The following is a 674-nucleotide window of genomic DNA, read 5'->3' on the forward strand; positions in this document are numbered from 1 at the left end:
CTTAATTTTCTCTGTTGGTTTGCCGTGTAACATAGATTTGGAGGGTGAATAGCAAATATCAAACAGTCATATAAATACTGCCAGCTATAGCTTGAAACCTAAGTTTGACATCGGTAGAATGTCAGCTCTAGTTATGGGCCTGATAGGAGGGTATTCAAGAAAACACCCACTAAGGAAAAATGATTCACAGTATATCCCAAAGCAATTGCAATGTTTATTTTTATTTTTTTGTATTTTTACAAACAATGGACTTGTGACCCCAGAATCCACATGACTGTTTATTGAACAGCACTACAGGGTCTGTAGTGGGACCCTTTCAGAACCCAGGCTTGAAGACATGCACAAGGACACTGCTAGAAGTGAAAGTGTGTAATTATTGTGAACCTCGTTCTACTATTAACAAAACAGCATAATGTTCTATTTTAATAGTACTAAGATTGCTTTGTTTCACAACAATACAGCTTGGTTTAAACCTCAACAAAAACAAATGATTGTTTCCTCTTTGACAGAGGACGACTGTGACAACATTTTTTTTGTTTTTGTTTTTATCACAGTGTAGTATTGTACAGCATATCCACCCTGGCTGGTCATTTATATATAGGATTCATTGTATATCATAAACAAAGCTCATGTTTTAATGTGCTTCATGTTTATTTCTGTAAAAGATGTGTCAT

Source organism: Polyodon spathula, chromosome 7 (genome assembly GCF_017654505.1).
Source record: "Polyodon spathula isolate WHYD16114869_AA chromosome 7, ASM1765450v1, whole genome shotgun sequence".
NCBI classification, from domain to species: domain Eukaryota; kingdom Metazoa; phylum Chordata; class Actinopteri; order Acipenseriformes; family Polyodontidae; genus Polyodon; species Polyodon spathula.